Below are 26,081 nucleotides of genomic sequence, written 5' to 3'. Positions count from 1 at the left end.
TAGTCTGCAGTGCCTGTGGACAGATATCCGCATCTACTCATAATTTACACGATATTCAAACTATTTGCTTCCTCAAAAGTCTGTTTACTGTGTTTAGCAGTCTTTGAGCAATTGGTTTAATCACAGAAAATGTAAAAATCCTGACAATAAACAGAAATGCTTCTACAGTATTTCCCAGAGTATGAAAAAGGACGTTACCTGAGGCAACAAATATCTTATAAGTGGGATAAGTTCTGTATATATTGTTTGCCATGTGCTTGTCTGCATCTTGTTCAATTTTTTGATAATTGATTTGATTCTTTTTCCTTCTCATAATACAATGACAGCCGGGGTTTCTGAGAGCAGTGCATCAAGACTGTGTTGTCAGTGAATGTTGAAGCTATCAGTGGTGTGGTACTTTCACTACTGCATACGATTACAGTGTGTGCAATTTTTTGTAATTCACTTCTAGCACACTATCTGTTTTTGTATGTGCCATCAAGATCTTGTATACATCAATGTACAGTATGTGAGTTGATACCAAAGCTGAAGAAATTTAAATATTTTTTGAGGGGTGCTGTCCAATAAAAGTTTGTATTTAAAACAATGTAGTGTTTTCTTTGATGGACGATTTCTTTGTTTGGAGATTGGAGTGATCAAAATGAAGGAAGTTTAAAGTGTAATATACAGTGTATGTTAGGGGTGTAATGGTACACAAAATTCACAGTATGTATCTCGGTTTTGGGGTCATGTTTCGGTATGATTTTGGTACAGCAGAAAAAAAGAACGGAAGAAAATAATATTTTGGTCCTTTATACTGAATGTAAACATCCAACATTGGCTCACTGGCCAAAACTATTACTGAAACAGTTTAGTTTTTCTATAGTGGAAACTATTACTAAAACAGTTAAATTGTGCTATGGTGGAAAAGGAAAACAACCCTTCTGTTTTCTGCAAGGAGTCAGGACACCTGTTGGCAGCTGTTTTATGCTGATTTATAGTTGCTCAGAAGTGGTTCTTACAACACGCTATCTGACCACGTTGGAAATCAAATGTGTTTATAATTGTTCAGAACGGCTTCACTCCAAGGCGACCGTCAAAGAGAAGGGAGGGGGACGAGGAGATGCAATATTGTTTAAATATGAAGATAATGGTGCATATTTTAATAATAATGATTGCAGCGACATAACATGAGCATATGTAACCGGGGTAACCAGGATAACTTGGCTAAGCCGGTGAGCACACATCCCTGAGCATGCTACCCGCATGCTACAGGTAAGTGGTGCACTGCCAAAATGTTATGGGTGGAACTCAAGTACTAGAATTATTGTTCCACACATCGGAATAAGTGGATTATTAGACTATTTTGACAGTAATTGTTTGGGTCAGGGAGCATACCAAACCAAGGAAAGTTGCATACCGAACATCCTGTGCCGATGGGTCAAGACGAATACACAAACCGTTACACCGCTAGGTATATGTCAAGTAACATTGTATATATTAATATGTAATTGACCACTTGCTAACCCTCCCCTGAGCAGTGATTCTCCAGTCATAGCTTAGCAACTCTAACCAGGCACAGCAGGCCTGTAAAGCCATCTTGCCACATGCTGAGGTGATTTGCATGGGGGTGTATGTGATTATGTATATAGCTAAAGAGTTTGGAGGGTAGTGTCTTTTTTTGGAGCCTTTTTAAAACAAAACATTTAATTAGATAGTGTGTTAGTCTGATATAAAGTAAACTGCTAACATTAGCATATCTGGCTAATTAGCTTGCTACCTTCAGTAACCTAACCATGGATGTATTAAAGAGAATGTAATCCAGTGTTACCTCCAAGACCAAGAAGTATTTTATGTGTTTCAGGTTACATTATAAAAACCCTGTTATGATAGCTTATCCACTGTGTAGTTAATTAATTAGCTAGCTGCAGTTGATAAAATTTGCTAGCAACAGTTAAGATGGCAAAATCAACAGTCACTGGCTAGAGATGAGAAGCCTTTGTTTGTCTGCCTTTTTCTGAAATAAGGACCCAAAGATTACTGATAATTTTGAGTGGTAAATCTACCACTGTTATTATTATAAGCTGCATATGTGCTGCGCCAGAACAGAGAGCATGACAGGTGTAACAAGAGTAATCAAGGGTACGAAGCTTAGCAGTTGTGCAAACATCACCATTCAGAATGCAGTGAACGTTAAAAAAATGCAAATACTTCACAATTTTACAGGCTAGATGATATCTAAAGAGACTTCATATAAAGGCTACCTGGGTTGAACCTAGCAAGCTGCTAATTCAGTTATCGTCTGTAATGTAAGAACCATATTTTCCAAGGGGAAAATCAGCCTATGTCCAACCTGGTCCCAGATTTTTTTTTCCTTCACCAGAGAGTTTCTATCAAGTTTGAACTACTTCCAAGTAGTTTATCCATCCAACGTTTTAAATTCACACACAGAATCAAAGGAGTCCTATGACTACCTAATTTCCGAAATTGTCCAATACAATCTTGGCAGTCTTTTTAAGTCAAGGAGACTGTTTTCATCCTGAGTCTCTCGTCTTAAATCTTAAATCTCTTAATCCTAGTTTGCCTAAACCCATTCAGTTATAAAAACACATTTTCATCTGGATACAGCCTAGAGAACTCAGGGTGAGATAAGGTTACCTCTTGACAGCTGAACATAAATGCAGTGTGATGCTTTTGTTCTGCACTGTATCTCCTCTAGAATAGTTGGAGAAGAAATACCTAAAGGGCAACCTGACAAGCAGCAGTTATATATTCATGCATGATGGACATCTTGAATATGTATTCATGTGTATTAGAATCACTGAAAATGGAAATTGTTTGAAATAAAGACTCTTACTATAAGCACTTACTTGTGCTAACTAAACTTGATGTATTTTCAATTGACTGAGGTCCTTAATATGACTACAACAGTCATGATATGAACTGCGGTTTTCCAAATTAGTGTGGCAAGTTATATCATTCATTAATGGATACACTATCAGTCTTATCTGTAACATAATTTGCTGTTCTATTATGGGCAGTAGATATTACTCTATGGACTATGAGAGACTTTGCCCTCATATAACCTTTGTCTTATCAATGGATAACAACCAAAAGATTTACAAGAACTGCACAAACTAACCCATAAGCTTATCCACTGGAGACTGAACTGGAATTGGTAGTGGGACTTCAGGTTGAACAAATCTGTTCTCAGCACTGATTTTAAATCTATTTCAGGCTTTGGTACGCCTTTAGGAATATTCTGCTAATTGTTTTTGTACAATGCTTGGTCCTTGGTCTCCGCTGTTTACTATAAAGCCCCTGGTGAGCACAGATAAGAGACACCCCAATAATCAACATGGCTGTAAGACGGCATTATGGCAATGGACTCTATTAACCAGAAGCTCTAGGCGTAATGTCCGATTAACCAGTTGAATAGCCTCTAGACTGGAAGGGAACTGGGATGAGTAGAATCCAAATGACCTTTTTGTAGCCAACCCTTTCAGCTTTTCTCAAGAATAAAAGCCAGTCAGTTGTCTTGATAAACAGTTGCCCCACTAAAGGCCTGCTTCAAAATTGATTTCCCTCTCTCTCACACACTTTCAACACCTCTCTGTGTCTCTCTCTCTCTGACTTTTAGCCGTGGATAATGTCAAGGGCTCCTTTATTCAGTCAGCAGAGCAAAACCAGATGGAAGAGATGAAAAATTGAGATCTTGCCAAACAAAAGATTTACAACATTTCAAATGTCATGAAAACCACATTGATTTACTTTCACAAATTACAAATACATCGTATTTGCCCTTTTCTACATAAAATAATTTTCACCATGAGAGATTAGAAGGATAAAAAGGAGTTTTGATAACTCAACCCCATTTAACAGATCCTTCAAAAATAGGTCTCATTACATTCATTCATCTGTAAATTTAAAACCTTTGAACAATTCAATTTCATTTTATCCAAACCCATCACAACAAAGACAGATGAAGTCTATATATGTTTCCAGCCATGAGTGTCACATTTCCAACTGCTAGTTGAGACAGTTTTTAAAAAAACGTAACGACGATCATCCCCTAACCTCATGGTTATTTTTGTAGCCATGACAATGAAGTGATGAAGGTCACCTAACTATGAGGAAGTAGTAACTTTAACCCACACCACATGTTTCTCTAACCCTAACAAAGTGATCATTTTAAACCAAACCATGATCGTTCCCTCTTTCCTTCTCTTGACTTATCAATTTATCGTTTGGTCTATAAAATGTCGGGAAATAGTGAAAAATCACAGTTTATTACAATCAGATTTCTTGAAGTGATGTGTCAAATGATGTTGTCATGATGTTGTCAAATCAATATCAGTCTAAACCCAAAGATATTCAGTTTACAATTATATAAAACAGAGAAAAGCAGCAAATTCTCACATTTGAGAAACTGGAACCAGTGAAAGTTTGGAACATTGCTTGAATTAATTATCAAAATTGTTGCCAATTAATTTTCTGTTGATTGACCAATCATATCAGCTCTAGACAACAATTCCATTAAGATAATGAAAGGTAAGTGATATCAGCTGCTCATGGAAGACTGGATTTCACAGCCACAACAATGGCATTATGGTATGTAGCGTCGTCCAAAAGGTGGGGATGTCCATTCATAAAGTTTATTCTTGACAGTGAAGCACTGAAGAAATCTGTTTCTTTACTACCACCTGTTTCCTGCAGCACAGGTGGTAGACTGTTTGTCTGTGACTCCTACCAAGCAAAGCAGACTAAAGCGATTGTAATATCTGGCAGGCTGCCCTGTGACCAGTGGGGCAAGCCAGCACTCTGATGATAAAACACATTGTAAATGAGTGCAGACAGCATAGGGGATTCCACAGTTAATTGATTAAGTCCACTGCCACCTGAAACTGCCCACCATGAATTTTCTCACGGGCTTATACCTTAGACCTCTTTTAGTGTAAGGCAGGACATGTGCAGACCTCATCCCAAGAGTAGCAATCGGGGGGTAATAGAACATTTTAGAATCTCATTAAAACTAAAAAGAGATCATCCACTGGGAATCATGAATGTTCTTTGTTCATTTTTTGGAAAGCTGGCAATTATATTTTGATGTTTCTTTTTTATTAGTGAAAAACGTCCTTATGTTGGTCTAGACAAACTGGGTTATTATCTACAGTAACTGTGATCAAACCTGGCTGTTGTATTTATGCTAGCCTATAAGAGCCAAAGTGTGTAATACAAAAAGACGGGAGATCACTCCAGCTAGTAGTTGCAAATCTGGATCAAAGTGTTTGACCGAGAGACCATCTGACCAGTCACCATCATTGGGCCCTGCCACTGCTTCAATTATGCTCAAGTTTTAATTTTATCAGTCAGCTATCCTGTAAGTATGCTGTTTAACTGAGAATAGACTGTAGAGAAAACAGGAGGGTGTTGGGGGACATCTTATTGTAAGTCCTATCAGTCTGGCTGATCTACAACTCCTCATGTTCCTCTGGGATGCCTGTAATGAAGTAATAAGTAGAAAGCAAATGCAGAAGCAAATCACCTTTTGCATCAGTTTGATCAACAAATTTTGAGGAAGTCTCTTCTCTGTCTCTGAAGAGTGTCTGAGGCAGGGCGATGCTGTAAAAGAACATTCAAACTCAACATGTGTGTGTTTATAAAAGGCAAAAAATTAAAAGTAAAAAAGAGCTCCTCTCAAAAATGATGTGACCTTAATTCTACACTACAGCTATACGAGCTATAATTTCCATTTTCACTGTAACTCTCAACAATAACAATAAAAGAAACAACTGATTGTAACTCTGCCATCAGGGGTACATGTACTTTTATTAGTACAACGATGCATTTCCATGTTTTGCTGTTTAGTTCTTCCTTTCATACTTCCTTGTCTGTCAGGTCTTCTAATGGTACAATCAGCACAACAAAGGAAAAATTCTACTATCATCTTACATTGGAGGTGTTTAGCCTCACTTAGCTGCTTGAACATCTGTCCTTGACTTGAATTGTTCAACTTCACATACAACAGCAGTTTACACAGAGTTGTCTTCATAAAAATGAAGACGTCCTTGGGATAGACCAACTTTGTATTGTAAGGGGATATGTTCAAATGCTGCTGCTTTTGGACACTGGAAGGGTTGAGTGTTCAACAAGTGAGGTTGTGAGATGAAAGCAAAAAAAAAAAACACAATCTGACTGTTTCTATAAATAATTGCCTCACACCTCCTACTCCTACGTTTCTTTTACAGCTGAGTGCCACTCTGAAGCTCCTCAGTTATTTCTAAAAGGTTCCCAATTAAATTTTGTCACTAGCCCTAGGCCAGTTTATTTTTAGTCTGCTGATCTTTGCCTCTTCTCTCTGATTTCTCTACCCTCCAGATTCAAGGTTTTAATTGCTAATGCCTTTTCATTTAATGACTAATTTTGCATTATGAGCTATTCAGGTACCTTGTCTTTCCTTGATACATTTCAAAACAATACCTTATTTTCACATGTATTTTTCTACTCTTAATCATAGATACTATTACTGATACTCTACATTAATGATACTGATATTGACATACAAAGCACTGATGGAACCTTTAAAAGACTACATGAAACATTTGCTGTTGCCTTTGGACTCTGTCATATTGGTTTTATATTTGTTAGCTTACAAACCCCTTAAACCTTTTCATTGCTGTATCAACAATTAAACAACAAATAGCCTACAGTATGAATTTTGTGTTACACAGTAAATAAAAGTGTGCAGTGACATTATAATCAACAATATGTATATGTATATAAAAACATGGAAATATGTAAAAATATTGTAAAACATGTGAAACTATAACTCATGTGGTCTGATACACCAACACAGTCTGAACTGACATTCCATTTAAAAAGATGATGGATGCAAAGTGATACAGTGTTCAGCTGGTCCCCAAGTACTGTACTCTACTTGGTATCACTTTTTGACCTGGCTTTGTCAAGGTTCATTACTTTATCCGACTTCAAAACTCAGGTGACAGTTTGGTCCAAATGAGATTCATTAATACAATGAAATATTAACTGTGTGGGAATTTCTCTGCCAAGGCGGCCCATAACTGCAGCCCAACTCGCGATGAATTGCTGCAGGAAATGTTGGTAGGAACTGGTTTGCTAGATGTGATAGAAGAGGCAATTTAAGATTTGGGGATTGGGAGCTGCAGTGAGGATATACTAGCATCACTGTTGCAATGTGCAAGAAAAAACACGTCTGTAAAAATTGCAAAACACTAAAGGTGCCACCAAAATGAAAAGTAGCCCACACAAAATGTCTTTATGGTTATTCACGGCAAATACCTTATTCTGCTGGCCAAACAAGCAGATCTGGTTTCCCTCCACTTCAGTTCCATCTTCTAATATGTTCTCATGGCAATTCCAAAGTCTGTTGCTGTGTTATCCATCTTTGAGACATTTTGCACCACATCCCTCGCACACTCAAGAAATTGTTTTCCTTTTATGTGTTTTCATAGCTGGTGGGTGTAATCTGAGCCAGTTTTGGTTACTGCTACCATTGATAAGGGCTGACTCCCTCTCCAGAAATGCCTTTTCAAACTGTCACATGAACTTTCCTTTGTTTCCAGATTTATTCAGTGAACATTCAGTTTAGCTCTCAAGGCACCTGTCTGGAAGCCTTAAGCAACTGTCATCTTTTAGTATTAATTGAATTCTGCTTGTCAAACCAACATTAAGTTGTGTTTTTATGAAAAGATGTACCCATTTCACCAGACTGAATCATAAATCGGGCTACAGTATAGGCCAAATGTTCAAGACATGCCAAAGAGGCACTATTTGCCAAAATTTAATTTTAGGGGACTGCTGCTGAGCTGGCAATGTAGTAGGACACGTTTAGTTTGAGCTCTTGCCGAACTTCGGTTTTATTTAAAGTTGGTAAGCACTTTGCATTACAAAACGTTGGAAAATCTACTCCGAACGTATTTCTGAAGTCAGATGATAGTGTGTATGTGGGTTGATGGCAAATATAAATACAGTGGATCATCCAGCAATAGGCCCAATGCCACCTCAAAATCAAGTTCCACTGGCAACCAGGGTTGCAGAACCCCACCCCGCCAGGGGACTTCAGCTCCCTTAAAATTGAGCTACAAGCAAAAAAGTGGAAATAATAAATTGTACGGTGGTGATCCATTCTGAGATTAACCAAATGAAGGCTACAATCAAAAAGTTGGAAGGTGGGCTATCAACATGGTCAGATAAGGTGGCAGCTTTTCAGACTGCGATAATTGATTTAAAAGTAGAAGTGACAGGGCTTAGAGAGAAATGTGAGGACATGGAGGGAAGAACGAGGAGATGCAACTTTAGGATACTGAGGGTAGCTGACATGAATGGATCAAGCTCTACTGCATCGGTCTAGAAGCTGCTGAGAGAAGTGCTACAGCTGGATAAAGGCGTGCTTGTAGACTGCTCACATAAAAGCCTGGCTCCAAGAAGACTAGGTGAAGAACAGGCACCATTATAGCTAAACTCCACTACCAACAAGATTGTGTCGAGGTACTGAGCCATGTGCACACTTGAGCTCCACTTCAGGTCAACAGGGAGACAGATTGCGTTCACAGAGGTTAGGAAGCTGCTCCGCAACCATCAGGGCGTCCGGTATGGCATACTGTTCCCAGCCCAACTCACACACAATGGAGAAGAAAAGGAATTCATAGATGAAGACAAAGCGATGGGCTACATTAAGAAGAATATTGTCCCTGATTGAGAGACTGAACATTATGTGCTTATATGTTATTCCAATTTAAAGCCTACCCCAACAGGGCAATAATTAATCTGTTTGCATTTATATGGGGTGGGGAGGTGAAACTGGCCTAACCAGCTGTTTTCTGCTGCTTTTAATGCTTCCTCTCCTCTCTTTTTATTCATTTTTATTTCTTGACATATGTGGTAGGTCACCGTAAGTCATTGGTCAGTGATGCTCTGTCTCATTTCAAGGCCAACTTTGACAGGACAACATTTGTTTTAAGTCCCCCTCCACACAAAAATGTTTTTTTCTTCTTGTTCCTACAGTTAAATGTTTGAGCTTCACTATGCAGAATGATGCATGTGCAGAGTTTGACACTGGAAGGCTGTTTTTACATTCATCTGCTGAAAGTAGAAAGTTTCTTTGTGCTCATTGAAAATCCGATTTTAAGTGGTGGGCCTACGAGCAGGATTTGTGGCATCACAAATAGTTATGGAAGCCAGTCCTGGTCCAATATTCAACTTACACAAGTGTGATGTGGAAACTTGAAGCCTGTAGTGCACAAACACTGAGAATAGACTTTACAGTGAACAAAGAGACATCTTTTGTCCAGCAGTTGAACTTCTGAGATGAAATATATTTATATATTCATAGAATCTGGAATTTTTTAATGAGGGAGAAGAAGATGTAATTTTAAGGATTTTAACAAGATAACTGAATTTTTTGTGGAAAAACCATGTCAGACACAAATTATTATTCAAAGTAGAGTATTTTATTTATATCTTAAAACATGTCTCAAGATCTTTAAACATATTATCACTACTTTTGTCAATGCTACTGATTCTATTTTATTATGCAGCATAGTTTATATGCACATGTTAAAAGACATCATCCCAACAACGGAGACTTGAGTGTGAATATGAGACTGAGCTTTATGTGCTAATACATTATTCCAATTTAAAGCCTGTCGAAAGGAGGAAATTTATTTATCTGTTTGTGTTCATAAGGGGTGGGGAGGTAAAAATGGCTTGACCAGGAAACAGTTTTCTGATTCCATGAATGCTTCTCTCCTCCTCTTTTATTTATTTCTGTCTCTTGACATACAGTGTTGGTCACCCTCAATCAAGGGCTTATAATGTTCTGTTCTACTTTAAGGTCAACTTTGACAGGGCGATGTTTGTTTAAAGATATCATCACTGTTTTTGTTAATGTTGCCACTTTTGTTATATTATACAGCATAGTTTATATGTAGCTGTGAGGAGACGTCTGCCTGACAACAAAGGCTGGAATGTGATTGTGAGACTGAGCTTTATGTGTTTATACACTATTCAAATTTAAAGCCTATCCCAATGGGGCAATAACTCATCTGTTTGTATTCACAAGGGTTGGGGATCTGAAATTGGCTCGACCAGAGGACTGTTTTCTAATGCTGTTAAAGCTTCCTCTCCTCTCCTTTTATTTACTTTTATTTCTTGATATACAGTATTGGTCATCCTCAGTCATGGGCTCATGATGCTCTGTTACATTTTAAGACGCCCACGCCTGCCATTGTCATTATTAGTCATATTTCTATTATTATTATCGTTGTAATTGTTATTATTGTTGTTATTATGCTTCTCTGTGTCTTTCTCCCCCCTCTCCCTCTCCCTCCTGCTTTCTCTCTCAACCCGGTCAAAGCAGATGGCCACCCACCTAGAGCCAGGTTCTGCTAGAGGATTCTTTCCATTAGAGGGGAGCTTTTCCTTGCCGCTGTTGCCAAATGTTTGCTCATGGGGAAATGTTGGGTCACTGTAAAATAAAGAGTGCTGTCTAGACCTGCTCTATGTGAAAAGTGCCCTGAGATATCTTCTGACTTGATACCAGACTTGTTCAGTTACTGGACTCAATCTGCCAGATATTTGTTTTACTTTTCACTTGCTGATATGTTGTGGCTTTTATAGGTTTCAGATATACAACTTTTCTCACTCAGCATGATCGACACCAGTGAGTCGGAATGTTAAATCACTTAACCCTCCAGTGAAGCATAAGAAGGTATTTACACATTTAAAACAGCTTAGTATAGATATTGCATTCCTTCAGGAGACCCATTTATGTACAACAGACCATTCTCGACTGAGAGGGGGATGGGCAGGACAGAAATATCACTCCAATTTCCACTCAAAGGTTTGAGGGGCAGCCATACTAATATATATATATATATAAATACACTGTTTATGATGACAAGTCTAGAGTCTGGCCTCGCAGGGCACTACTTTGTGGTGGGGAAACTTTATGCATTTCTGGTCATCTTGGCCAATATTTATGCACCAAACTGGGATAACTCTGTTCCTCTCCAGTCTTTTCTCTTATTTGCCAAACATGACATTACACCACCTTATTCTTGGTGGCGACAAGAATCTCCCTTGTCTTAGACCATAGTTTGCCCAAAAAGGCTTCCCAGTCTAAATCAGCATGTTCAGTCCAGTTTTTTCTTATATCATACGGTATTGCTGATTTGTGGCAGTTTCCTAATTCTACTTCTAGAGGATATTCTTTTAAATATTTGAGAGCAATTGATTTTCTGTAATTTTATAAGGGATGTGGTTGTAAGGACACTTTCAGCAGCAGACCAGTTAGCTTAGCAGGTTAGAGCATGGTGCTGATAATGCCAAGGTCACAGGGTTGAGCCCTTTACTGGCAAGGCTTAGTTGTTGTAAAGGGAGAAGTTCTTGTGACCACTTACAGATGGAGAGGATATTTATGTAAACTTCCCTTTGTTTTTAACCCATGGAATGACCAATAGTGCCACGTCATCTCACACGTTTCCCATGAAGGCGAAAGCTTCACATCCAAAGTACCACTCCTTCTCACTCTTTGTCGGTAGACTACTACCTTAGCCCAATAGAAATGTACACGTCCCTGTCGACATGACCACGTGGCCTAAAGGACAAGGCGTCTGACTTCGGATCAGAAGATTGAGGGTTCGAATCCCTTCGTGGTTGGATATCCCCTCCTCTGTAGGATTTGCATGTGTATCTGCTCAGGAAGAGAGATCCTACTGAGAAGCTGTGACTGTGTATGTCAAGCAATTTGACAGTGCTGATTATGGGTAAAAGCTACTAGTAATCACAGAAATGCTAGAGAGTAATAAAGTGTGTGGGGGAAAAGCTTTAGGAACTCAGGAAATACGTGTTTTCTGCAGTTAACATTTGTATTAGAGAGTATAGCTGTAAAAATTCTGCACCCTTGCTCTGCTTATTATGGGCACATTCAGCAGCAGTAATGCTTTGAAGGAATCCTGGTGTACGTCAATTCCTTCAAATCAAGGCATTGTGTTTTCTGCCATGAAGATTTGTATGCAAAGCTTTGGCTTTGCAGTGTTTGACATCATGACACTGCTGACTGTGACTAAAAACTACTCATGGGTGGAGTAATGCTTTGAATGAATTGTGCTATAAACGTGTTAGGTGTGTACACCAGCATTATGCAGAGAAAACCTACTTCTGTCGTGGAGTAACTTTGAGGTGCACAACAGCAAATGACCAAACCCGTTTTGCTCAATGGAAATAACGTTTTCAGGGGAAATGGACTGAATCCATTTGCATCTTGCATAGAAAGATGAAATTATTACAAATATAAAATCTGCAAAAGGATATTCATGTCCAATGGAAAGAGTCCAGTAATTGGTAGGTTTGAAGGCCAATTGGGCACCTGCTGCAACAACAGAAAACCTGTGGAGTACTGATTTTCAGGGAAAAGACCCATTTTACACCAAAGAATAAATGGCAGTGAAGAATGTGGGTGTCAATCCTGCTAATTCCCCTCTGGAGGTACCACCTGGGGATGTATTCACCAGCGGCTGAAAATTTTGAATGAAAGTTATTGACTCGTTTTCCTCATTTACATACTGTATGTATCATACAGTATTTTCCTGAGAAACTCTTAGCCCTGTGGGCTCAGAGGATTAAAGCATGGAGTTAAAATCACAACTGTGAGTATTCAAAGTTTTCAACAAGATGTTTATGAAAAGGCAAAAGCTACTTGAGAACAGAAGGTAAATGTCCTCCAGAAGCTCAAGCATAGTCATGTTTCTAATCAAGAAAGCATGATGGAGACAGAACAGAATATCCTTTTGTAATGGATTGACTGTAGGACATCAACATGCAAACAAAAAGTGGTGGATACTAACTGGCCCCATGGAAAAGAAGGGAATGGAGAATGCAGGCATCAATCCCATTACTTCTCACATGCTAGGCAAGTGCATTACCATTTGAGTTCATTCCCATCTTAAAGACAATTTTGAGAGATGTGGCAACAGGTCGCTAAATAATTGAAAGCACTTGAATTTTCTGTCATTCTATAAGGGATGTGGTTGTAAGGAGAATTTCAGCAGCAGGCTAGTTACCTCAGCTGGTTAAGGCATGGTGCTAATAACGCCACAGTCACATCGTCTGTAGGATTTGCATATGTCTCTCTTTAGGAATGACCACGTGGCCTAAAGGACAAGGCGTCTGACTTCGGATCAGAAGATTGAGGGTTCGAGTCCCTTCGTGGTTGAATATTCCCTCTTTTGTAAGATATGTGTAAGAATCCATGGAATGACCAATAATGGCACATCATCTAACATGTGTTTCCCATGGAGGCGAAAGCTTCACATCCAAAGTCCCACTCCTTCTCACTCTTTGTCGGTAGACTACTACCTTAGCCCAATAGAAATGTACACGTCCCTGTCAACATGACCACGTGGCCTAAAGGACAAGGCGTCTGACTTCGGATCAGAAGATTGAGGGTTCGAATCCCTTCGTGGTTGGATATCCCCTCCTCTGTAGGATTTGCATATGTGTCTGTTGAGGAATGAAAATCCTACTGAGAAGCTGTGACTGTGTACATCAAGCAGTTTGACAGTGCTGATTATGGGTAAAAACTACAAGTAGTGAGAAATACTGTAGAGTAATAAAGTGTAGCAAAAGCTTTAGGAACTCAGAGTAAATATGCATTTTCTGTGATTAACATTTCTATCAGAGAGTATAGCTGTAAAAATTCTGCACCCTTGCTCTGCTTATTACAGGCACATTCAGCAAGAGTAACGCTTTGGAGAAATCCTGATGAACATCAATTCCTTCAAATCAAGCCATTGTGTGTTTCCTGCCATGAAGATTTGTATGCAAAGCTTTGGCTTTGCAGTGTTTGACATCATGACACTGCTGATTGTGAAAAACTACTCTGGGTGGAGTAATGCTTTGGAAGAAGTGTGCTATAAACGTGTTTGGTGTGTACACCAGCATTATGCAGAGAAAACTTAATTCTGCTGTGGAGTAACTTTGAGATGCACAACAGCAAATGACCAAACCCATTTTGCTCAATGGAAACAAAGCTTTCAGGAGAAATGGACTGAATCTGTTTGCATCTTGCATAGAGAGGGAGCGTTGTTCTGTGAGTGCTCCTTGACTGAAAAAGCATGCCAAATAAGCATTGTCTGGAACAAGTCTGCCTTTTTCTGCCCAAACCATAACTACTTCCACTTGTCGGTAGAGGAATTGCGCCATAGCCCTCCTGGTAACGTGCAATGAAAGTATGATGACAAACAAAATGTTCCTAATGTTCTTAAATAAAATGCAGTGTTTGCAAGATGAAATTACTATAAATCCTACTTCCAGAGGATATTCTTTTTTCTCCCTAGTTCACCTATTCATGTATACATAATTATTTCCTGGACTAAAATTTTAATTCTTTTTTTAACATCAGATTCCTTTTGAATATTCTTTATGGCCTTTCTCCACCCTAACCCTCTTTGACTGGGCTATTATTACAGCACACTGGAGAGGTTTGGATTTGGCAATCAGCTAACAATAATCTGTCCACCTACTTTCAGCTCCAATGCAGCACAAGACAGGTGTCCTTTGTCCCCACTTCTATTTGCAGTTGCAATTGAACCACTTGCTCTTGCTCTGAGGCAAAATGCTGATATCAAGGGAAGTCAGCAGGCAGGACTGGAGCATACAGTTTCGTTTTACATAGACAATATGTTATTGTACATATCGCAACCCCTTTCGAGTCTCTCTAAATTTATGGCCTTACTTACAGAATTTGGCAAAACATCTGGCTACAAAGTTAATCTTCAGAACAGCAAGCTCATGCCTGTTGGCACTGGGACATGGTCGGATGCCTTTAGGCTCATTTCCTTTTAAAATTAGCCCTAAGAAATTCAAGTAACTGGGGATATGGGTTACACATAACCATAAAGATCTATATGCAACTAAGTATCAGTCTCTATTATCTATTCTGAGGCAGGATATTGAGTGCTGGGATCCCCTGCCTCTCTGGGTGGAAGAATTAATATGGTAAAGATGAACATACTGCCTAAATTTTTGTATCTTCCAGTGTCTTGCGGTCTTTTTAAAGGATGACTCCATCTGACGACTCCCTGTAAAGCAGACCCTGTAGGCATAGCATACTGTCCTCTTCATCTGCATAAAATCTGAAGAAACACAGGTTACAAATACTGTGAAATTATTAGGTCGATCTTATTTTTCAACTCATTGACTGTGGGGTCATTTTATTAAGACTCCTCTGAAATACAACTTTTCACCTTTTCACTGTCTGTTTTGTGCAGTAGGTATAGTCTCTAGTCTCTCTCTCTCTCTCACACACACCCACCCACACACACACACACACACACACACACACACACACACACACACGCTACTTTTGGCCTGTTGCCCTGAAAATACACTATTTTAACCCAAGGGCAAAAGACAACAGAGGTAGCCCAACCATAAATAATGGCAGTGCATCATTGTTGGTGATCAGACAGTGATGTTTATTACCTGACAAAACAGACTTTTTATAGATTACTGAGATGAACTACAAAAGTTTTAAAAATGTGTAACATTAAACTGTGTTATTAAAGCAGATGAGCATTATCTGGGAAATATCATTCAACTTACATGGGTCTAAAATTAAAACCGAATTATGTTAAATGTTTCGCCGAATGAATTAGTGTCTGTGACTCTTAAGAAATCATAAATTATCTTTTAGAAGGAGTATATGTTTACCGTAAAACACAGCTCCCTTAAATTTAACAATATGTTAACAGAGCAAGGCAAGCTAATTGCTAATGCACTTTGAATCCACAAACAACTTTGAGCTATAATGCCACTCTAACATTAAATTTAGTCCTAAAAGGGAATTAACATGTATACATGTTATCGAGTCAATCAACATACGTAATAGATGTTGATACCTTGGCAGAAATGATGTGTCTTCAACCATCTTTTTAAAATGGTTGTTTTTTCCACCCCTCTTGAATCCACAAGGCACTCCATCCTCGTTAGGAACGATACACTTAGTGTTTCTTTTAGTTTGAATATAAGAGAAAAGTGTCCACAGGTCGTCTTTCCTCTTTTCATCATCATCGTTTGAGAGGTTAGCTTACATTCATTAGTAGGTTTTCGCTCTGACAAGGTTAGCTTGTTCACAGTTATACTGGAAGCTGGCATTTGAGCGAGCACCTGACATGCACTGAGCAGGAAAAAAAAATCATCCAATGAGATGGAGCTGTGAGAATTCGACTTGCAAATGCAGATAAATGATTGGTAAATATGGAAAACAACCAATGATTTGAGGTTGTTCACCTGAACAGAGCAAACTATTTTGTCTTGTCTTTACTCGTCAGGGTATAATGAACAGAGATTTCACTATAAGTTTTGTTGTCAATATTTTTTTATTTACATTGGTGTTACAATTTAGTCATGAAATAAAATGTCAATGAATACTTACCGTCCAAGCTGACAGTGTCTTCCTAACATACTTGCTCACTGTATTTTAGAGCACAAAAATTGTCTAGATATACTACGAGCGATGTTGCAGTGGTGAGTCTGAGTGTGTGAGATATTTATAAATGCAGGGACAGACAGCTGGTGAGTGCCGGGAGCTCTGGAGGAGAGAGCCGAGAGCAGAGCCTGAGCTTCGGGATGAAAAACACCCGCAACTCACCAGATTCTGCTCTGTTCCGAAGCTGTTTACTGGCAGTTCATCTCTGTGGCTACTGGCTAGGCAGGCTAGGGGGTTTATATCTGTTTATATTCGGCTACAGAATGAATCCATCAGTGATGGATGAGGCTTTTGGTACCTGGTTAGAAGGGGTATGGTCTAACTGTCTGATCTCTATATTGGCTGCAATTTTGCCTCCTTCGAACAGTTAGTGCAGAAATGTAATATTCCCAGATCACACTTTTATAGCTACTTGCAGCTCCAGAACTTTGTAGCCTCAAAATCGGATTGCTTTCCATCATGTCCTCCCCCTTCTCTGTTAGACTCAATTTTTAACTGTAACAAAAAAAGGCTATACGCACAATTTACAAACTACTCAACTCATACCATTTGAAGCCTTAAGACCTCCTTAAAAATAGATGGAAACAGATTTAGATGAACCAGTTTCAGAAGAAATTTGGCACGAAATAATACAGGGATTTTTCTCCTCCTCCATATGTCTTAGGCATGCTGTTATTCAATTTTAAATTGTACACCATCTGCACTGGTCTTAAGTCAGACTTTCTAAGATCAAAGCTGAATTAGATGTGATCGATGCAGGCAGGATCCATACTTATCACTCTGCTGCACATGTTTTGGTCATGTCCAAAGCTTTACACGTTATGGTAAACCATCTTTGAGACCTTCTCTAGGATATTTGGAAAAGCAGTAGAGCTGTCTCCATTCATTGTACTGTTTGGTGTGGCCCAGGTGGACACCCCTCTTAGTAGGTGGGAAATCAGCATGTTGGCCTTCTGCTCTCTCTTGGCCAGGAGACTGATATTGTTTAAATGGAAAGACCCTATTCCACCAACATATAGTTATTGGATCAGGGAAGTCACGTACCATCTTAAATCGGAGGAGATTAGATATAATGACAGAGTGTCTACTATGAAATTTCATACCATTTGGCAGCCTTTTTTAACCTTTGTTGAGGATATGGAAGCTGACAGTATGACAATGTAACCATTTTTTCTGCCATTTCATTTTATTTGTGTTATTTATTTTCCTTTTATGGATGTCTGGCTATGTATAAAGTTTATATGTGTATGTCTGGTATTTGGGGATTTGGTTAAGTTTCCTTTTCTGTTGGACTCTTTTGGACCTGTGATATAATGAGAAAAATAAAAATAAAAAGACCTTGATAAAAAAAAATAATTTTAGGTTCGGGTACACTGTGTGTGCTCTTCTGCCCACAGAGAGTAATGAACTAAGGGGTGGAATAGTACAAACTCTGCTGAACAGGAGCAAGTGGGCACTCAACCAAGAAAAAGCTGACCTCTCAACATTAGATAGTAAACCTCTCATCCCCTTGGTATCTTGTAGTACAAAGAATCACATAAAAGTTTGGTCATGCTGTGTGGAGTTTACTACAGTATTTCAGATGACTTTCCTCTTCTGAACGTGCAAAATGACCTTGTGAAGTTTTCAATGATTAATCCTGCTTAACTGTTTCTCTGTCCTCCAAAGTAATGGGAAAACCTTGGCGCAACATCGCAGTACAGGTCGATTGTGGACGAACTTCTTTATAAGACGGTAGATTAAGGCTGCTGTGAGCTGCTGAAATGAATGAGATACCATGTGGCACCATCTTGGCTCATACCTGACTTTTGACAAATCATCTGTCATTGGAGTTGCCACCGTGTGCTGTAGTTGGTCTGACAAGCCTTCGGCACACTTAAGCCCAATCATAAGGCTTTAATTGGAGCCACGGGATTCAGTAAGGAGGCCAAGTGGACAGTATCAGGTCATCTTTCCTGTGAAGTCAAGAAGGACCATCTACAAATAGATCCCACACTGAGGTCTCTGCTCTGACAGGAAGGTCTCTGAACCACTCGTGCCTTCATATCATCTGTGTTAATCACTGTATTTATAGAAAGAACAAATGCCCTCTATCAAAATGAATAAAACGACTTTCTATCATACATCTATAAAGAGTTTCTATCCACTCAAAATAATATACTGCATGTACACCAGTACAACAATTCACATTAAGATAATATTCTAATGTACGTCTTCTCCATTAGTGTTATTTTTAACAACACTTTGAGCCTGACTGACACAAGAATAGGTCTGGCATTTGAGGACAGAGGAATGTTCAAAACAAAATGAATTTAAAATGTAAAAGGAAAAATAAGTGAGTTGGTCTCCTTTATGTGCGTGTCACAGTGATTTATGTTGAGGTTGCAAAGTCCTGTAATCATCCACAAGCACGGGCCAAGCTCGGGTATAGAATTTAATTACTTAGACAGTGGCTGATGGGGATTAACTGAGGAAAAGTGACAGAAATGGAAGGTTATTACGCCCGGCCATGTTAATTGTCCCATCTGGTATTTTAGAAATCCATGAGTAAATCCAAAACTAAGGAGGGAAATTAAACTCCGATTAAACGTAGAGAAAATCTGACATGGGTGAGTGGACGGATGAATGGCAGACCAATAAATAGCAAAGATATTAGCAAGTGGGTGAGTGTGAATAGATGGAGACAAATAAAAAAAATTAAGATATTCTATTAAAGTGTTTAGAGTTCTCAGTAACAAGAGCAGCCTCAAAAAATGAAACCGAGGGTGAAGACAGAGTGAAAATGGAACAGCACAAAAGATAATTCAAGGTGATGCTTTTTTTCCTTGGGTTAATTGGAAACTCATCGTGGCATTTTCTAGCATTTCTTCAATTTATGAATTCATGTTTATAAATGCTCATTTCTCATATTCACACTGAAATCTGTGGAACTTTAGTATAAAATCGCATCAAATCGCATAGATTTGCTGAAGAGATTGTTCAATAATTCCAGGTAGTCAAAGGAGAAAACATCTTATATTTGAAGACTTCAGTCTCGCTGAAACAACATAATTGTATGGTTGTGTGTGTGTGTGTGTGTGTGTGTGTGTGTGTGTGTGTGTGTGTGTGTGCGCAGGAGTTGACCTTTGTCCGTGGTTTGTTTGTTGATACTGTATTACTAATAATAACTACCCCAGATGAAAGTTAAAATACAGGCCTCCAGTCAATGCACTCTCACTTCACTTTATTGATTTTTTTAAATACACACACACATGCACACACACACACACAAACACACATAAAAACTTCAACAATCAGAACCCAAACAATTTCAGGGTCCATGAAATTCAATTTCAAACTTTACGGTTTGGCTAACTGACAACACATAACACTACTATAAATAATGCTATTTACATTTTCTGTACCACAGAACTAAAGATTGTTCATTTGAATTATTTCTAATTTTATAAGTATCAAATTTTGGTGGCAGTAGCACATTTCTTTTTCAATGCCATTTTAAGCGAATGGTTGATATTGTAGTTCATAATTGATGCTTTAGAGAAGTCAGATTTAAGTCATATATCACATTCCTCCAAGTACAACAGACATGTAATCGAGGTAAATTAATGAAAAATTTGTTGGAAACTTAAAAGGTTCTTAACTGTCTGAATGGCAGGAAAAATCCAGTGCACCCATGCTATCAATTGTTTTTACTTTATGAACCTGGCAATTCTTACTTGACGGCTTTCGGCTGATCTATATTTTACATAAACATTAAATTACATGAGTCCATGTAACGTGACAGTCACTTTCCAATCAACACAAACTCTGCAGCTCTATATAGCCATATATTATCTACTTTTACCTAATTGTTTCAGATTTTCCAGCCCACATACAGACTCACCGCTCTCACCAACTTCTCCATTCAGCTATTTAAAGCAAATGAGCTCAGACAAGCCACATATAGCTACCTGCTCTATACCAAACAGAGAGTAGAAGTTAACTAGTGGCTGATTAAGAAAGTTGAGTTAAATCTTGCTAAAAGTAAAAAAAAAGACAGAAAGTTACAGGGTGAGACATGTTAGCCTGTTGGTATAATACACACATTACACTGTGTTACACAGCTAATTCTCAAGCACAACTGCCTTGAATTGCATGCCCATTAAGCAGAGAGGATTGGCCAGCACCTTGGAAGCCCCCCTCCCCTCTCGGGAGGTTTTATATCATTGCTGACAGTCTTTGTTTCACAGTGATAGAGCTCAAGGTTACAAGGTTGTATTGCCTTTCATACATTTTCATTCAGCTACTCTGCACGAGTTTTATGAAAAATTTAATCCAGGGTGCATCAGAGCAGGTCTGGTGTTTCATCTGCTTTAACTCTGGAGAAGCTTGGAGATGCCGATTTAAGTTAGAAATAGTTCACAAAAATATGAGCAGAAGCCCAGTTGGCAATGGTTCATATTTTATATTCCAGTACAGTGTTTTGTGTGAAACTGCAGGAAATGGTTTGTCTTGATCCCTTATCTCTAAAAACTTCAGGAGGTTTGCAGATCTTTGTGTCTGTTGGTGGATTAAAATCTCACCAACATATAAACTGTGTGTTTATTTTTTTAAAAACAGGTGTTTCCTATCAAAACCAAACCTGTACACACTGATTGCACAAACCATTGTTGAACATTTTTGGTGGAATATTCATATTACACCAACATCAAATACAGCAGACCCAATGTAAAGTCTAGGACTAAAACCCTGTGCTGAGGCTTTATCTGCTGATTGCACCAATTAACTGCCATCAAACTAAAGGGTGTTGAGTTTCCCCCTGTGCAAGAAATGTGCTATATAAGTAAAAGTTTCCCTGTCTTTTCTTAATTGCCTTGCCTTGCTTGTGATGCAGCCACACCTCCAGAGGGATGAGGCTGCACACCAGATGGTGGTGCCTGCCCTAAATGCCAAATGCCATGCAATGCTCCTACAAGTATGAAAGATGCTACTCCGGCCCCTCGCTGGGCTTGCAAAGCGCACAAACAGCAGGTCACTTTGACAGTGGGGTTCCTGTCTCCTCTCTCAGTGTAATGTGCAATGTCCTCACTGGAGCATTAAACCTTCGCTGATCTGCAGAAGCCAACGATAAAAGCCAGAGAGCTGGAAGGCCAAACAGCTATCATCCCTGCAAACCTCAGGGTGCAATAAAACAACAGCGCCAGCTTTTGCAAAGTGTATACAGGAAGGATGAACAGATAGTGCATTTAGTTCAGTTCACATGCTCATCCAATATGACAGCAGGTAGAGTGGTGATTTTATCTGCAGTGGCTATAAAGGAGTTTCACATAGTGCCTCCAGCAACAGTGACATGTCCTGGGATTGAACTGGACGGAATAGTTTGGCAGAAAGGCCATTCATGACGTGGTGTACCACATTATCAGCACAAACTCTGTTGTCTTCTTAGCCCACTGGGTAAAATGAAAAGCAGACAGATTTACCTTGAGGGTTGAATAAGCTTTCCCTGGTCAAGCAATGAATACCCGCAGGGATGTAAGAATACCTGCAGTGGGGAACTGAAAAGGTCTTTCAATCAGCACCAAGCATGTAATGCATTTTCCTTTAGGGGAACTGGTTCATACAATTATGGCTCTCATACAAGATCCAAATTGCATGTCAATTGCATGAACCTGTGTTCCATTTATGGGAGACAGGATCCACAAATTTTGTCCGTGACCCTTTGGTGTGGGGGTTTGATTATATCTAAGAGCTATCCCTGCAGTAAATGAGGGGTTATCAAAATCCAGGAAAACTGTTCCCTCTCTCCAAACTAATGTGATGAGACAAGATGGGGAAAAAAACAGAGGAAGGATATTTGGTTATCTGCATGTATTTTGTTTGGATACTGATTGCGTGACAGATAAAGCTAAATCTTCTCATGTTTATTATGAAGCAGTCCCTTCCCACAGGAGTAACCTGTGTCCCGGGATGCAAGTGTCACCTGTTGATTTTAAATGCGCAGTGCTCCATAACCAGATCAGTGAAGCTGGTGGGAGTGCATGCTACCCTACCTGTAGGTGTGAGAAACCACTGACACATTGTCTGTGCAAATCAATACACAGTGGGGTGAAAGCATGAGGTGAAAGAAGTGTCAGGCAGAGGCTGATAAAGAGATAGCGATAAACAGATTCATACAGTAGCATATTAGAAAAGAAATTATAAAGTTCAAATTGTGAAGTACTTTTAAACACATCACTAAAAAAATACATTTTATTTAGGTCAAATTAAGTCCAAATTTCCTTTTCCTTTATATTGAGCAGTAGATAGCTACTTGCGTTAGCCAACGCAACAGTTAGTTTGTTGTAGCAGCCCTGAAGGACTGTTAAGCTAATGGGAGAATCAATTTGGACTGTGGGGCGTGACACAACGCCACCGGGGAGCAGATGGAGGGCCCCACTCTGCTGGTGCAGCCTCAGGCCTCGCTGCCTCAGCTGTCCTGGTCTGACCTGCTGCTGCTCTGAAGTGAACTCCTCTCAACAATAGAAAGTTAACATAATTTGAATGAAACAACTGGGAGAGTTAGCTTGTTTGTCATTGTTGCTAATGATATCAGACTGGTTAACCAGCAGCGACAATGTTCTGTTAACAAACAAGATGACCAACAGCCACAAATGCAGTGGGGCATTATGACACGGATACCTTATCTCCATTAAAGAAAGAAGAAGACGTTAGATAACGTGAGTCAGATACAACTTCTCTCTTTCTGTCTCTATGGTCGCTAATTTCATCTCTGATGGTTAAATGTCTCTGTGGCTGTTGTGTTAATTTATCTCCTTAACAAGAATGCAGCAGAGATCATATAATGTGCTGTAGGTAGTTTGCTTGTTGAAGTTACAGTGAGCTGTCTGGGCTCACTCATTCATTTGGAAGTAATCCAGTTTTTAATTGAGTGGTTGTGAATGAGTGTGCAGGAGGTCTGGCTGTTTGTTGCGATGATTTCTTCATTCTTGTTTGTTTTTAAGGTGAGCTGTATATTGAGTAATAAGCTTGAAAAACTAGAATTAAGACTTTTAAATACTAAAAGTAACTAGAAGAACAACAGTGTTAACATGTTTGCTTTGTAGGCTATTTTTTGTGTGTGTATATAGATAAGAGTGTGTGAGTCATGTAATTGATACATGCATTAATATTTTTTGATGTGAACGTAAACTTTTAGATTTGTGAATGTTTTTAGTGTTCAATCTTTTTAATATTCCGCACTAACATAACATAAGATCATAACATAACTTGAACATAAAGTAGAGATAAGTAGCCAGCCACTAGTGTAAAATAACATGATGCTATGGGTTGGTTTTCCTCCTGTTTTTTGAGTCAACAGCCACCACTGGTGTCAGGCCAGTAACACTGTTCCAAATTATTTATGTTGGTCTGGCTCTGCCTGGCTGCCCACATGCTGTTCACTTTTCTGGAGCTTTGATGGTACAACAGTAAGGCCTGCGAGGAAGGGTGGGCATATACTACATATAACAGTGACTACAGTCAGTGGCAACATTATAGTGATTCATGGATTAACTCAGTTTCCTAGTAACAAAGACCAAACCCAATTACAGTATTTTCAGTCTAAGTGGGTCGGGTAGGGCACCTCTGTATTGCCACGGGTTTCGGGTCTGTGTGTCTAAAATCAAGTCGGAGATCCAAGCAGACTCACTGTCTCTTATCACATGGTGCATCATAATCATCACAGCAGAAAAATGCTTTTTTTGATTGTGTGAACTGTGAAGTGGAGGGAAAATCAACACATACCATTTCTATTTAGGAGCACTGCTGCTTGTTAATTGGTGGTGCATAATGTTTCTGCCAGTGCTGGCGTCTTCTCTCTATTCTCTCTCATATTTTAAATTTGAGTAGTAGTAAAGAAAAATTATTAAAATATAATAATACTAATAATAATAAAATAACTTGTGGAAGTTCAGGAGGTCGATAAAGTATTGTGTCCTGTGTGATATGATTTGTAGGTAGTAACATTTATTCATTATCCAAGACTATAATCTTTCTCTGACCTTAAACCATACCCTCATCAAACTGCAATTGACATTGTAGGAATAAAATACAATTGTTAAACTGCCTAAAAGGTGTGTTTGTAAAATGAAGTTTCGACTTGGAAGCTTTATTTTTCAAGTCTTCACATTTAGATTTACTGTTTAAAGCATATATTCAGGTGTGTGTGTGCGTGTGTGTGTACAAGCTTAATTTTACAAGCTATGAAGCAAAAAAACAAATGCAATTGAAGACTTTAGACAGGTTTATGTTTCATCATAAGGTTATATGTGCTAATGTGTTATATACAGGTGTTTGTAAGGTAAACAGGGGATTCTAAAGAGAGGTTGTGTCTTATCTTTTGAGTTTCCCCTGAGCACCCTCAATCAATACAACTACTTTGCCAAGAATAAATCTGTCACCATCACGTGACAGTGACACAACGTTGCAGTCACCTGTTGTTGACTGTATGAGTTATCAGAGGTCCACAGAGGAATTTCAGCAATGACTTCACAAAGCTAGGTAAATGACCAGGGCCTTGTTTCCCCAAACACATCCTGGCTGAGCTGATTGTAAAATAGATATTACACACTTTCTTAAGTTTAACAAATGTTTTCCAACAGCATTGTAACCTAAAGACGCTCTTAGAAATGAAAGCGTGCTTCCTCCCCCCTCACAGAAGGCTAAGGGTCAGTCAGAATTAGTTCATACGTGTTGTCCGGTCAGGTCGGAAATCAAAATTGTTTCAAAAGGGTTCCGAAGCTATTTGACTGTCCGACAAGCAGTTCTGACAGAGTATACTGACCCCTTAAGAGCATCTTACCTCCACAATCTACAAGAAGAACCAAAAATGGCAAGTTTGATTGTTATGCTTCACTCTTAAGTCTACACTTTTATCAAAACTGCCACTGCTCTCTGTGGTGGCATTTGATGTAAAATGAGTGATGATGAGTGAATTAGAAAATAAAACTAACACACAAACACTCACAAAAAATGATTGAAAAGTAGATTTGCACAACTGATGTGTCAGTTTCTGTCATCATCGTCCTCCTCGCGCTCTTCTTGTATTAGTCTCCTCTGGCTAAAATGCCACTTTACTCATGATCCGTTATCTTCTCCTTTTCTATTTATTTATGGTACATATATATTTTTCCCACATGCTTATATACATTTGATGACAGAATGATATCAACATATTTCATAAAAGTTAAAAGAATCATCACTGCTTGATTGTAATTCAATTCCAGGAATAACACATTTGTCTTATACAAATATCTTCATATTTGTTCAAATTAAAATTGCACCCACTGATAGGTTTGGATACCACTGTGTTTGTTTTGTAGTTATCTTCTCTTTAAAAAAAATCTAACAACCAAAATAATCTTGCTTTCCACAAAAACCACAAGATAAATTCCCCAAATGGTCTTTTGATGAAAGAAACTGACTCTGTTTTCATATTGTTCATCACAGTTTACTGCTCCAGTAATCCCTATGGACGGTGATGGCAGTAATGTTTACAACAGATAGTAATCTCCACCGCCTCTCCCTCAAGTCCCGTGGTCCTCAACCTTGTGTG

The 26,081-nt window shown here is 38.8% G+C and overlaps 3 non-coding genes across 3 annotated transcripts; all 3 read left to right on the top strand.

The window, feature by feature from the left end:
- Nucleotides 1–11,606: 11,606 nt before the first annotated feature.
- trnar-ucg lies at nucleotides 11,607–11,679 on the top strand. The gene has a single exon. It is a non-coding gene; the product is annotated as a tRNA-Arg (tRNA).
- Nucleotides 11,680–13,161: 1,482 nt separating this feature from the next.
- trnar-ucg lies at nucleotides 13,162–13,234 on the top strand. The gene has a single exon. It is a non-coding gene; the product is annotated as a tRNA-Arg (tRNA).
- Nucleotides 13,235–13,414: 180 nt separating this feature from the next.
- Nucleotides 13,415–13,487, top strand: trnar-ucg. The gene has a single exon. It is a non-coding gene; the product is annotated as a tRNA-Arg (tRNA).
- Nucleotides 13,488–26,081: the final 12,594 nt, after the last annotated feature.

Source organism: Thunnus albacares, chromosome 12, assembly GCF_914725855.1.
Source record: "Thunnus albacares chromosome 12, fThuAlb1.1, whole genome shotgun sequence".
Taxonomy (NCBI): domain Eukaryota; kingdom Metazoa; phylum Chordata; class Actinopteri; order Scombriformes; family Scombridae; genus Thunnus; species Thunnus albacares.
The sequence above is the reverse complement of the archived record's forward strand: the minus strand, read 5'-3'. Positions and strand labels throughout refer to the sequence as shown.